Source organism: Oryctolagus cuniculus, chromosome 6 (genome assembly GCF_051225735.1).
Source record: "Oryctolagus cuniculus isolate XC-2025 breed Fujian yellow rabbit chromosome 6, ASM5122573v1, whole genome shotgun sequence".
Lineage (NCBI taxonomy): Eukaryota > Metazoa > Chordata > Mammalia > Lagomorpha > Leporidae > Oryctolagus > Oryctolagus cuniculus.
Window position 1 is genome coordinate 40,233,147 of NC_142872.1, and position 13,140 is coordinate 40,246,286.

The 13,140-nt window shown below is 46.1% G+C and overlaps 1 long non-coding RNA gene across 20 annotated transcripts in view; it reads left to right on the forward strand.

Moving 5' to 3' along the window:
- LOC138850198 (uncharacterized) overlaps positions 1–13,140 on the forward strand; it is a 359,276-nt gene that overhangs the window by 90,875 nt on the left and 255,261 nt on the right. The gene's annotated exons all lie outside the window — the stretch shown is intronic.

A 13,140-nucleotide genomic window follows, 5' to 3' on the forward strand; every position in this document is an offset into this window, starting at 1 on the left:
CGGGAGCGTGTTCAGGCAGAGGAGGTCAGGGAAGGTGCCCCAGAGACCCAGCACCATGTGCCTCTGAGCAGATAGTTGACAGCTGACCGTGAGGCTGGAGAGCTGAGACTTTGAGGCCTCCGGCCACTTTCCAAAGCCAACAATGCAAGATAAAAACACAATATCATTCTACAATCTCTTCTGGGATCCTGGCTGCTGGCACTCATTAAAGGCGGTTTTCTCCTGGATTTCAGAAACTGTTTTAAAAGCTTAGAGTCTAACATCGGGTTCCCAAAAGGCTCACGGCAGTTTCTTCAGCTTCCCCCCAAATCCCTGACCTGAGTTTCCTGTGGCTGGGTTATTAATGCATCCACAAAACATGTGCCCTGGGAATGGAAAATCCATTCTTGTCCTTTAGAGACATTCTTGTCCATTTAGAGACTGGCAAGGAAAGATCTCGAATCCCCAGCCCACCCCCTGGTTGAGAACTAAGTTGGTCCCAGAGTAATTCTGTCTTAAAAGGTTTGAGATTTAATAAGGGAGGAACAAAGTTTACTCAAAAACTGTATCATATATATTCTTTTTTAGAGAGCTTTTATTTAATAAACACAAATTTAATAGATACAGCTTTAAGAATATAGCAGTAGTTCTCCCCATACCCACCCTCCCACCCCCACTCCCATCCCACCTCCTACTCCCTCTCCCATCCCATTTACATCAAGATTCATTTTTGATTATATACAGAAGACCAACTCTGTACTAAGATTTCAACAGTTTGCACTCACACAGACACACAAAGTATAAAGTACTATCAGATAGATTCTTTTACATGCGGTAGGTACTTAGGAAGCATGCCTTGTCTAGTTCATACCACCTCCATTCTGAAGAGGAGGAAGGAAGTAGTGTGATCATCTTTTGCTTTATTTATTTATTTTTAAACCCAAAGAGCTGGTAGTAACTTTTTTTTTAGATTTTATTTATTTATTTGAGAGGTAGGGTTACAGACAGTGAGCAGAAGAGATAGAGAGAAAGGCCTTCCCCCTGTTGGTTCAGTCCCCAAATGGCCGCAGTGGCCGGAGCTGCGCTGATCTGAAGCCAGCAGCCAGGAGCTTCCTCCTGGTCTCCCATGCGGGTGCAGAGGCCCAAGAACCCAGGTTATCTTCCACTGCTTTCTCAGGCCACAGCAGAGAGCTGGATTAGAAGAGGAGCAGCCAGGACTAGAACCAGCACTCATATGGGATGCCAACAGCCCAGGCAGAGGATTAACCTACTGCACCACGGTGCCGGCCCCATCTTTTGCTTTAAAGATAAGGAAATGGAGAGGTGCAGTAGTTTGCCCCACACAACTAGTAAGGGATTGAGTTGAAATTCCAAGGCAGATGTTTCTGACTCTCAAGTTTGGATCATTTATGGTACACTACTTTGTCTTCTGCTAGAAAGGCTATGGGAAAGAATTTATTATTTTAACAACAAATTTCACAAAAAAATAGTTGTAGACAATTTCAGAAATGATAATACATGAGAGGTCTTCAAAAAGTTCATAGAAGAGGCTTATTTTGAAAAGGTATGTGTGGATTTCAAAATGCTTTGGCATTGAATGGGGCCAGCGTCGTGGCACACCAGGTTAGTCCTCCGTCTGTGGCGCTGGCATCCCATTTGGGTGCCGGGTTCTGGCCCCGGTTGTTCCTCTTCCAGTCCAGCTCTCTGCTGTGGCCCTGGAGGGCAGTGGAGGATGGCCCAAATGCTTGGGCCCCTGCACCCGCATGGGAGACCAGGAAGAGGCACCTGGCTCGTGGCTTTGGATCAGCACAGCGCCGGCCATAGCGGCCATTTGGGGGGTGAACCAATGGAAGGAAGATCTTTCTCTCTCTCACTGTGTGTAAACTCTACCTGTCAAATAAATAAATAAATAAATGAATGCTTTGGCGCTGAAATAAACTCATCTTCGAGTTCCATTTTCTGTGGGCTTTTTGAGGTCTCCTGTTTTACAATGAATGAATGCGTTCACTTCACGTGTAGCAGTCAGGCTAGTCCTGAGCAGCTGGTCCATATCCTGATTTATGGACAGAGAAGCAGAGTTGAGCAGGTTAAGGAGTTTGCCCAAGGTAGCGAACCTACAAAGCAAATCTGCTTTTTCACATGGTTAGGTGATGCACTTTCTACCATATCAGAACTGGGGCCCTGCAAGAAGTCAACTTAACAAGTTGTGTTCAGAATATGCCTTCTTTCAGTAGTCACGGTACTCTCAGTCACTGTCATCGAGTCTCTCAGAGTCCAGCAAACCTGGAAGGGCAGGATTTTGCTAGCCTGCTTTACAAACAAGAGCCTAAGGATGCAGTCTTGTTGAATGTCAAACAGTGTGGCAAGTGGACAAGGCAGGTTCAACCAGCTCTGCTCACTCAGGGGAATCCTGGCTGTGGTGCGCGTCCATTTCTCCTTTTGTCCCGCCTCATCTCCCCATTTCCTTGAGTTTACCAGACCAATGCGCTGCTTCCTTGCTTCTGCTCTTCCCAGGTATTAATGCAGGTGCCACACTGTGTGCCACGTACTCACTGTAGTCACGTAGGGGAGAATTTACCTGCAAACCGGTTCCCTGCTGGACCTCTCACTGCTGTGCCCCTTACCACTGTGCCCACAGGTGCCTCTCTGGCTCTCATGAACCTCACGGCTCATGGGCCAGTTGTGTGTCATGGATGTTTGGATGCTGATGGTAACCTGAAGTGTTATGCTCGACGGAACAAAGTAAATGGCCGATTCTTAGAGACAGGAAGAGATCTCGTATTGAGATTGGAGGTCTTTGGAGTCATATTGTGTGTATTCCAGTGTCTCTATGGTTCTTTGTCAGCTGTGAGAGTTTAGGTCAATTAATTAGATGTTTTAGGCCTTACTTTCCTAATCTGTTAAATGTACCTAATTTATAGGGTTCCTGTGAAGACCACAGGAGATCATTAATATTAATTGCTTAGCAGAATACATGCACTCTTTTACACTGAAATGGAGAGCTAAGATTCATACAAACACATGATTTAAATAGAAAGCGGGTCCTATGTTTTCATGATGGCAAAATTCCCAGTGCCTATTTCAGAACCTGGTACACAGTTGAGGCTCTAGGTCTACAGCTGTGGCTGCCGTCTGTTGAATGCCTTTGCTATAGAGTGTGACGTGCATTGTATCAGTGAATTCTAACCACCGCCTCTGGGGAGGGTATTCTGATTCCCTGGTGGATTCCACATGATGGAGCTGAAGCTTAGAGAATGTAACTGACTTTGCCAAGGTCACAGGCTACAGTGGTAGAGTCAGGATTTGAAATCGGTCATCTTTGACTCCAAAGTCTCGATTTGTTTGCTGCTTCAATTACTGATTTTTTTTTTTCATTCAGGCAACATTCTTTGAGTATCTCCATTGGGGGAGTTAGTGAATCACATGCTGGGTGTGCAGTTGGGAAGACAGCATAATCCCTATCCATAAGGAATTTGTTGCCTGTGAAATGGTTCTGTGACATGGGAGGAGTAGCAGGAACAAACGCAAAGAAGCAGCAAGGGACCAGGGTCATGCTCCAGAGGTTTTGCTTTCTCCTCACTGTTTCTTCGAGGGCTGAATTAGAGAGAAGGAGATGGTTGCCATGACCTGGGTGTTGGGGAAGACTTCCTGGAGGAAGTAGAATTCAACTCTGGAGATGGACAGATGGTGGGTGAAAGAGAGGCGGGCATGCTAGACAGACAGCAAAGTCAAGAGAATGGGGTTGGGCTGAAACTCCTGGAGAGAGAGCTTTTAGGTTTCAGCAGGGGCTATAGAACGGAGTAGAAAGAAAGCCAGAGAGAAAAGCGAAGAGTAGTGTAAGGAGGATGAAAGCAAGGTTTGCAACATAGCTAGAAAATAACACAGGTTGGATATGTGGAACTTACATGCTCAGAAAGTGTTTTCTGTGGTATGAGCAGTTCACAATGAGGTGGTAGCTTTTTTTTTTTTCTCAAATGAAACAGCCTTTGGTGCCAGAGTAGGAAGCTGTGAATTATAGAGGCAGAGGACGTCATTTAAAACAGGAGTTTTGGGGTGTCTCACATTGCATGCTGGGACCCTCATGTGTGACCCCACCTCTCTCACAGGAGATTGGGAGCAGGGAATTTGGTGAATCGAGCCATTTGCAAGCCTTGCAGCCCTGTATATGTTGGCAATGACTCTGACTAAGGAAGTAACAATAAAGCGTTTCGTTTGTTGGGGGATTCTGCCAGGGGTCAGTCCTGTGGCTTCCGTGGGAGCTCCTGGGAGAAGCCATGTCCTGCTGGACATTTCTTGCAGCCACATTGCTTTACACTCTCACCCCAACAACTCTCAACCAACAGTGAGGTTATCGAGTTATCGAACACTCTGGGAACACTGCAGGGGGAGAGAGCGCCTGCAAACTGCATTTGCTTCTCTGTGATTACATTGCAGTCTTTAAAGAAAGAACAGTCCTGGTAGTTACGGAGGGACTTCCAGATAAAGGAGGAGTGAGCAGCTAAGGGTAGGATGGCCTCTTCTTTCTTTTTAAAAATCACCAGCAAGGCTGTGTGTTCCCATGCCTGCCGCAGTTCTGTGGTCCTGGGTGGACGGATGGCCCTGAACTCATACTCTGCGTGTGTGCCAGAGCATGGCGGTGGCCTCCAGCCTTGAGAGCACTTGGTGTAGAGTCAGAGTTGCTTGTTCTACAGTTGTCCTAATGAGATCACTGAAATTAATGCTTTTCTTAACATTTTGGCTGGGACTGGAGCAACTCAGTGTGGTCAATACTGGTCTCTCCTGATCACTGAGGAAAATGTACGGGGTGCTCCAAAGCAGATTGTAGAAAAATGAAATTAAAATCTATGTTTATTTTATAATAAAATGCATGCATGCATGGTTTAGTCACAATACACATTTCCATGAACAGTTTGAGGGCATCTTGCATATCGATAGTTAAGAAAATGAGAGAACAACCATCAAGATTTAAATTAAGCAGTTGAGTGGATTAAAATACTTCAAAGCCAAGAATGTATGAGGGTAAATGTCACATGAGTCTCCAAGGGTACAGAAGTCAAAAACCACTCCCAATTATTCCCTCTGTTCCCATGGGCCTTCTTCTACTTTTTTTTTTTTTTTTTTTTTTTTTGACAGGCAGAGTGGACAGAGAGAGAGAGAGAAAGGTCTTCCTTTTTCCATTGGTTCACCCCCCAAGTGGCCGCTATGGCCGGCGTGCTGCGGCTGGCGCACCGCGCTGATCTGAAGGCAGGAGCCAGGTGCTTCTTCTGGTCTCCCATGGGGTGCAGGGCCCAAGCACTTGGGCCATCCTCCACCGCACTCCCGGGCCACAGCAGAGAGCTGGCCTGGAAGAGGGGCAACCGGGACAGAACCCAGCACCCCTTGGGCCTTCTTAAGAGACCCTGGACCGCATGTCCTTATTTGTCTTGTAGAGAAACCCAAAAATGTAATCTCAAACATCCCCTAACCTGGAAAACATTTGAGGAAACAGAAAAGGTTGATTCAAAGCCAGGGCACAGTATTCCTGCATATTTATCATGTAGAAGTCATATTTCCATTTAGTTTCATCTGTCACTCCTGTATTCAATCAGTCTGGAATATTCTTCCTAAATTTCATGTCTAATGAAATCTTAGATATGATTCAAAACCTGAAGGGCTGCTTCCTTTGAAAGTTTTTCTTGCACTCTCTCTAGATGTTTCTTGTTTGTACAAAGCCATGACACTTTGATTGTGTTATAGCTGTTCCCATAGTATGAGCATCATGGGCCCAGCAGCCTGGGAGATGTTTTTTCATAGACAAAAACCTGATAATAAATAGCCTTGAAATACACGGTGAGAAAGTTTTTCCACCTTCGGTATTTCTGACTGTGTCAAGAGATGGTCTCATGTTGATGATAGGTGTACTTAGTGTACATGCCAGTTAGTTTTTTTGAATAAAGGCAGAGGGCAGGGCAGGCCCCAGGCTGGGAGAATTTGGCAGGTGATGGTAGGCAGTTAGAATTTAGTAGCACTTGTTCAGTTATATTTACTTTTGATGATCTTCTATTTTTGGCAGGCAAAATGGGTTTCCCATTTATAAAGTACAAAATAAAACATTTAAATAAAAATTGAGTCAGCGGGAAAGAAAGGCTTACTAATGGAAGGGTCCTACAGATAGGGCAAGTATTGTGGAAGTTGTAGTGCAGATTGGACTCTGAGTGGAACCAGTTCTCTAGGAATAGAGTTGGTTATGCCTCTTTTTCTCTCAGGTCTGTGAGGTGAGGGCTTTGCCTCCTTCATCTCTGAGAAATTTTAGAAGAGGAAGTATTGACTCATCCCAGGTCAGATCTGGCCTGTGCCTGCCTTGGCATGGCCCACCAGCTAAGAATGGCTCTTAGATTTTTAAATGGTTGCAAAAAGCCAAGATGATCTGATCTTTTCTTTTCTTTTCTTTTCTTTTCTTTTTCTTTTTCTTTTTCTTTTTCTTTCTTTCTTTTTTTTGACAGGCAGAGTTAGACAGTGAGAGAGAGAGACAGAGAGAAAGGTCTTCCTTCCGTTTGTTCACCCCCAAAGTGGCCACTACGGCTGGTGCGCTGCGCTGATCCAAAGCCAGGAGCCAGGTGCCCGCTCCTGGTCTCCCCTGTGGGTGCAGGGCCCAAGCACTTGGGCCATCCTCCACTGCCTCCCAGGCCACAGCAGAGAGCTGGACTGGAAGAGGAGCAACCGGGACAGAATCCGGAACCCCAACCACGACTAGAACCCCGGGGTGCCGGCGCCACAGGCGGAGGATTAGCCTAGTGAGCTGCAGCGCTGGTCCCAAGATGATATTTCACAGCACATGAAAATGATATGAAATTCCAGTCTCCATGTTTCTAAAGTGCAGCTCTATTGGAAGACAGCATGCCTGTTTGTGTGCCTGTCGTCTGCGACTGCTTTCCTGCTGTAAGTATTGAGTAGTGGTGATGGTGAATGAGAGACCGCAGAGCCGGAGGTATTTATGGTCTGCCCTTCGTGGGGAATGTTTGCCAGCCTAAGGTTGATCTCTTAAGCTTCTTAATTACTGGGTGAACATGGGCAAATAAATCCTCTCTGCAGGCCTCAGTTTTTTATCTGTAAAGTGGAACTAGTAATAGTACATGCCTCTTAGGGTCTTTCGGAGAATTTGTTGCACAGCACACTTCGTAAACATGAAAGCATTATAAAGTGTGAGATTTCTATTTCCCTTGATAGTGCTGATTTTTTTGTTTGTGAAAGACACTGTGTCCTCAAAAATACCTGCCCCAGCTCTTCATATTCTCTGATGGAATCTGAAGGGCCTTGTGTTTTTAAGCGAAGGAGAGATGATTTTTTTCTAACATTTATCTCACTATTTCTGGCTCTTTAAGTTCTTTTTTCTTCTTCTTCTTCTTCTTTTTTTTTAATCACTGATGATTAAGAGCCATTCTCCCTTCCCTCTCCTTCACTGCCTTTTTCTTTCAAACTTTTTTGATCTTGGCCACTGTAATCAACTCCACTGCAGTCCTAGGATTCTTCTTCAAGATCCGGTTGTACTTCAGGAAATATTATCAGAGCAGAAGAAATAAAAGTATTTCCAGTCAGGAGCATCCTAGATCTGCTGTGCATTCTAAGAGCATCCTTAACTTCCCTTCACTGTTTTTAAGTAGAATTGACTTCAGTCATACCGGGATGTTTTCATGATGTTTCAAATATGCAAGAGATAGTCCTTGGATGGAAGGTGCTAAAGGAAATTACTTGGTATTTACTGGACATTTACTACATGCTGGGCTCTGTACTTGTTGTCCCATTTAATTCCCTCAATAACATTAAGAGCAGAGATCAAACTATCCCCATTGCATTGACTGAGAGTCTGAGGATGAGGGTTGAAGTCACTTGGCCAAGATGTTGTAGCAAGAAATTGTTGGTTTAGACATTGACGTCATGTATGCCTCTACTGGAGCTGGTGTGCGTGACTGCAGTGCCACGTTGCTGTCTTCACCTGGGCAACTTTCTTTGATCTCTTATTGTGCTCGCAGTGTCATCATGTGATTCCTCATTCCGGCACTTGTAGCGCTACATTGCAGTACAATACTCTGTCTCCAGCTAGTCGCCAGGCCTAAGGAAGACAGGAACCTTGTTCCTGTTCACTGCTGTATTGCTGCATTGTGGGCACCTAGCACAGGACTGATACTGGTCGGGGAGGCACCTGCAAATGTTTATTAAATGAGAGATTGAATAAGTGAGTGCAGTGAGCACTATGTAACTCCAAGTGTTCACCCAGCCTCTGAAGGGAAGGAAAATGATGTACTTTTTTTGACAGTTGCAAATTCCTCTGCTGCTAAGGAAGCCTTGGGAAAAGAAAGGAAAAAGGACGTGGGAAATCCTGAGTGTTCATCTCAGTGTTCATCTGTGTTGTGGCACAGAAGTTTTCCCCTCCTGGGACGTCCACATCACGTACCGGAGTGCCTGGGTTTGTGTTCTGGCTCCACTTCTGATCCAGCTTCCTGTTAGTGCACATCCTGGGAGGCAGCAGATGATGGCTCAAGTACTTGGGTCCCTGTAACCCACGTGGGGGACCTGGATGAAGTTCCAGGGTCCTAGCTTTGGCCTGGCATGGCTCTGGCTGGTGTAGGCATTTAAGTAAAGAGTAAGAGGATGAAAGATGGCTCTCTCTCTGTATGCCTTTCAAATAAAATAAAAATAAATAAATGAAGAAGAAAGTGCTGAGTATTCATTTCAATTGGAAGAAAGAGGTAACAAGATATATTATTTAATTTGAGAGAGGAGGGAGAGTTGCATGCCATATATTTCTCCCATATTAATCCAGTGTTTCTCCAATAGCTGGCTTTAGGATGTTGCTGTATCTGTAAGCCAGCAATAATATGATTAACTTTAAAATTTCCTTAAGATCAGTTCCCTTTTCAAAACACACACACACACACACACACACACACGCATGTTAGGAAACTGGCACAGTTGTAGCCAGGTGGCCGCATGGCCCAGCTACCTGAGCCAGGCTCCACCCCCATCTTAATGGGATTCGCTGCTCCTGCTTCCCTGCCTGCCCTCAGGCAAAGTTTTAAAAGGGCCTGTTCCTGCACAGGAGCTCTCTTGGCTCTTGGCCCTTCTCTCCTGCTCTCTCTTGGCCCTTCTCTCCTGCGCTCTCTTGGCCTCTCTTGGCTTCTCCCCTCTCTCTTCTCCCTCCCTCTGTCTCTCTTACAGTCTCTTTCTCTCTCTTTCCTTCGATGCCCCTTCACTCCGGTCTGTAGGGTGTTCCCCAATAAACCCTTTCCCTTACTCCAGTGTCCGGTGTGCTTTGCAATGACTAACATTAAGATATAACAAGGCATACACACATACTTATTTTTTAAATGTCTTTATAATACTACATCAAACGGGAAGCTATTATTACTTGCTTTACAATGTAAGTGATGTAAAATCAGCATGAAACAGAAAAAGTAATTACCTTCTAGCAGCTTCTGTCTGCTGAGGGACTTGAGCTGGGCCTTGCTTTTGCTTTTTTTTTTGGGTTAAAAAAGGACGATTAAGAAGTGGTAAAGACACACTAATGCTAAACAGAGGCTTTCTTCTACACAATGAGAAGAATGTTAAAAGAACTGGGATGGAAATAACTTCCTGCCTAAAGGTGTCTGTGTCTTGCCCAACATCCTTTCTCTACTACGGAAAGTCAGGGTTTGTTGAATGGAAAATGCTGAATCAGTGCATGTAGGCCTTCTGTCTGATTGGCCATGAGACTCAGACAATTCTACTAAGAGCTACCTTCCCCCTGAAAAGAAATAGGGTGGCTGTTTCCTCCTGTCCCCACACACAGCTCTGCTCCCGAGGGAGGGAGGAGGACACAGGCAGGCTGCCAGTGCCCAGTGCATTTGCTCCTGAGCCACCTCTGCTCCAAGGCCCGCGAGGCTTACCCCAGGCCAAGCTGCGGATGCTGGAGGTGAGCAATCATTCCAAGGCAGGGCAGGCTGGTTGAGGGAGTCTAGAACCCCTGAAAGCAGAGATTCTACTTGAAGTCACCTCTTCAGCCTAGAACATTTTATGCTGGTGGAATCTGTCTCCTGCCCCAATTCACTCACTGCAAAAACCAACATAATTTATCTTCTGGAGGGAAGGGTGCAGACTTCAGCTTGGCTTTTTTTTTTTTTTTTTTTTTTTTTTTTTTTTTTTTTTTTTTGGCTCCAACAACTCAACCTGAATCATTTGAAGAAAATGGGGGAAAAAATGCCTACAGCAGGTTGCCAAATTGCGAGTTTGGAAATAAAACCCAACAGGGGAGTGATCTCAGTGGCTGGGGAGATGGCCTCAATGTTCTAAGGGGCAGGAATTGTTTTCTTCACTCTCTTTCTGCTGGAATCACAGACATTTATTTTTCTTTTACTAGTGGTAGGATCAAGGGATCTTGGATTTCTGACTCCTCCCTTACAGGAAGGGAAGTGATGCCCCAGTTGCTGTCTCATCCTCACAACAACCCACAGAGGTAGAGAAAGGTCTGGCACATTTTAGAGATCAGCCACATCTCGTCCAAGGTCACACAGCCTCGGGATGAAAAAGCCGGTACTGGATCGTGCTATCCTGATTCTAAAACCTAAGTTATTGACACTGCTGCCCTCCAAGAATTGAGGGAAATAGAGGGAGGGGTTGGGAAGGCACTTTGAAGCCTCTTTTGAATGTTCTGTCTACAGAGGATCAGCTGCAGGGACCCAAGAGTCGCCACCTCCACTCGACTCCCCATCCTGTGGAACCAAACCATTCCATGGGTGAAGCACGTTAATTGTTCACGGGCTTTGACTGCAGTAAGAATCGCCTCTCCTCTCCTTTCCCCAAGGGCCCCTTCACTCCCCATGGGCATCTCACCAAAGACCTTGCGTGAGGTCCTTCTATGTTTCCATAGGAAAAAACCGTAGGGGACTGAGCCCTTGGGAATCTTAATTGTTTCCAAAAATCTTTTTATTTTTAATTGACCCATAATTAACTATACATATTTGAGGGGTATAGTAGGAATCTTATTTTGTACAAAGACAGGTTTAAGCCTCTAAAACTTAGGGGATTTACTCCATTATTTTCGTGTTGTCAGATTATTTGGAAACTGTTACCCTGGGCCAAGGAAGCTGTTCTTCACAGAACAGATGAGAGGCCTTGGAGGTAATTTATGTAGGCCATGCAGGGGCCAAAGGCCTATGTTAGGTTAGGCCAAAGGAGCTCACCCCCTGAGAGAAGCAAACAGCTTGGCCACACCACCAGGAACCCAAAGCCCTCTCCTCAAGGCTGGGTGCAGATGGTGGTGCCCACCCTCTGTGTATGCTGCCTGTCTGCAGAGGCTGGGCACACACTGGGCAGAAGCCAGATGGCTGGGATTTCCCAGGCTGCCTGGCCAGTAAGTAATGGTCCTCCTCCAGGGGCTGCTGTGTGCTAGCTACCAGGGAGCTTCTGGTGAAGAGAGCCTAAAGGGCGGAGGCATAGGTCTTGCGTAAGACTTTGCTCTCTCTCCCCGCTCCGGCTCCCTTTCTCCTAGGAAGTGGGTGATAGTACCATCCCCTCCAGAGCCTGGAGTGCCTGGAGAAGAGGATCACACACACCAAGTCTGCATCCTTCATCGGGCACTTCTTACCTACAGCCCTGGGCTGAGCACAGTATGGGGCGCCTTCCCCTGGAGGGAAGAGAGTCACCGCGCTTGCTCACCTGGGGCTTGCCAGTCCCTTTTTTCCCGGATGCTGATTGTTGGCTTCAATTTCAGGGCCACTCCCTGGCCTCTGCCCTAGTCCCTGGTGGTGGCTTTCACCTTTAGTTCCCGGGTTCAGTGTGTACCACCTCTGGGAGATGCTCTGGTGTTGGCTGTTAAGAGGTAAGGATACTTTTGCAAGCATGGCCTGGGGCTCTAGGCGACTTGAGGTCCTGGAGTGATCACTCACTGGGCCCACTGCTTGGGCCGCTTTCCTAACGTATAGGTTTGCTGTTCTCTTTTAATGCTCTTTTGTATTTATATATGAGGGTGGTTAGGAGCCTGAGCCTGTGATGACAGAGGAAGAGGCAGTTTGTAAGGGACCACAGGAGTATGGGGCAGTCCAGTGGGAAAGCTGAGAATGAAGGGGCTGACTGGGATAGATTGCCGGGTCTGGATGCTGCCCCTGTTGCTTCTGAGTCTGCGACTGGGGACAAGTTACTTGAGTCTCTTGATGGGTAAGAGGGAGATAGTATCCACCCTCCATGATTGCCATGAAGGTTAGCATGTACATAGAATAAGCACTGAGAAGTTGATACAGAACTAGAACATAACAAAACTGTCACTGCTGTTACTGTTGGCTTATGGCCTGCAAACTGTGTGGAGAAGGAATTTCAAGCAGGTGCAAGGAGAGAGGAATCAGGCAAGACTTCCTAAGGAATGCGGCATTAGCTGGTTCTTGGCGTCTGATTAGAGGGAAATTCTAGGTAAAGGGAAGGATGTAAACAAATGTCAAATGCCAAAATATGGAATAAAAAATAAAGGAATGGTGGTGGTACTGGAGAGAGAAATCTAGCCCCCAAATACCAATGTATTGCATGTTCCTGGTATCTCTTTTCTTCATGCATGGAGCCCACACATCTGTGGGGGTGCAGCTGCAGTCTGAATGGGACCTCCCAAAATTCCTGGGGAAACTTGATCTCCCATGTGATATATTATATGATGGTGTTGGCTTCATAGATGCGATTAGTGCCTTACCAGGCTGAAGGGAGTGTGTTTGCCTCTTCCACTGTGTAAGGACATAGCCAGAGGACGAAGTGGAGCATGGTCAGTCCCTCGTCAGACCTGCTGGTTCCTTGACTTTGCACTTCTGAGCCCCAGAACTGTGAGCAGTTTCCTTTGTTTACAAGTCACCCAGTCTGTGGTATTTTGTTGTAGCAGCATGCATGGACTGAGACAGGTGCCTTTTTGTTCTTGTCACTTGGGGTCAAGTTCTCCTAGACTGCATGTGGAAGGAGACATGAAGAAGAAAGAGGACGAGGGCTGTGTGTTCAGACAAGCTTGGGTTTGATCACTGGCTCTGCTCTGACTGGCAGGAGCACCTTGAACTAATTATTTAACTCCTCAGGTCTCAGTTTTTTTTTACTTGTAGGAGTGTTGAAAAAATTGTTCCAATGAAGACCTGTCTTTCTTTTTCTCCCATTCCCCTCTCCCTTCCTCTTCGCTTCTCT